Genomic DNA, 1393 nt, shown 5'->3' with positions numbered 1-1393 from the left:
CCCGCGGGAGGGGGAGCGGTGCGTTGTCAGCCCCGCGGGCGGGACGGCGTGGGGTTGGTTTAGCCCTCGGGGTGGATTTCGGTCCGCCTTCTCCGCGCACCCCCGGGTTCGGGTCTGGAGGCGCCTCTCTGCAGCTGTCAGGGCTAAAAATTCACCGTAATCGCCTCGCGCCGGGAGCGAAGGCCTGGAGTCGTGGCTTGTGAGCGATTTAGTGGGGAATAAACCAAGCGCTGTTAAATTTGCTCTTCTAGCTGAGGCGGGGGAGGGTGAGAAAGGCAGCGTCTCTCATCTCAATTTAGAGCTGCTGTTGTTTTTATCTTCATTAAGGCCCCTTCGTAACTTATAAGTAGTCAGGTTGACCAGTCGTGGTAAATCTCAGCCCCAAAAGTCGAGACTTTTCAGTTCCACCTCCTCTAAACAGCTCCCCAGCTTGACAGTTTTCTGACAAAAGGATACATTCCGACTGAGCATCATCTGCTGCAGATGGCCCGTCCTGGCTTTTGACGAGGGCCCGATGAATCGAGAATTTCTCCCGGTCTTGGTAGTTGCGCTTGCCTCACCGGGTGGAAGGCATTTTCTGAGAGAAGTAAGTCCAAGTCTCAGCTGGTGACACTTCAAATCATATTAAAAAGAGATAAGTGTCTCAGTATGTTCTCTGTAAAGAGCACTGCTCAGCGGGAGATCCCGCTCATCCCGCAGGTAAAGACTGAGAGGATGAATGTGTAGGCCTGTGCCAGGAAAGGCAAAAATTGAGATGTCATTGCGCTGCTGGCTGCGGTGCGTAAGCTTGCGATAGACCCCTTACCCGGGAGGACAGAAATCATTTTCTGACAAGGGTAGTTTGAATCAAAAAGAAAGATTTCCCCTCGCCAGCCTCTGACTGAGGTTGTCCCCAAAGCGTATCATAAAATGCCACTTCTTCGATACTGAGGTAAACGAAGCCACGTGGGTCCTTTTCTCCTGCCGTCAGCGGCAGACAGATTCTTCCCTGCCTTCGGAGAAGCAGCTTGCAAATAGTTTTTAGGGCTCCCCTGGGAGCAGCTGACTTCTGACCGGGGCCGTATGCAGTCGCACTCAGCAGTTAAGATCTGATTATTATTTTTCCCCTTCTCTTTCTGCGCATCCCCAGCTGACCCCCTGAGAAACGAACAGTCGGCCTCTGCCTCCAGCCTCGCCTCCCTGCGCAAACCTACCTGGGTGCTCCCTGCCTCGGCAAGGGTGTTTCACCTCGCAAAGGATGCCCATGCACCTTTCCTTTGCTTGCCTTCCTTAAGAGAATGCTTTGGGGTTTATCGCTTTAGAAACTGGTGGTTTGGGAAGATTATGAGACTGCAGGCTCCCCAGTCCTGTAAACATTTGCACGTGCTCGATGTGATTTCGGCTCAATGTGAGT

Source organism: Pygoscelis adeliae, unplaced genomic scaffold (assembly GCF_000699105.1).
Source record: "Pygoscelis adeliae isolate BGI_AS28 unplaced genomic scaffold, ASM69910v1 Scaffold126, whole genome shotgun sequence".
Classification (NCBI taxonomy): domain Eukaryota; kingdom Metazoa; phylum Chordata; class Aves; order Sphenisciformes; family Spheniscidae; genus Pygoscelis; species Pygoscelis adeliae.
Note: the sequence above shows the minus strand (reverse complement) of the source record.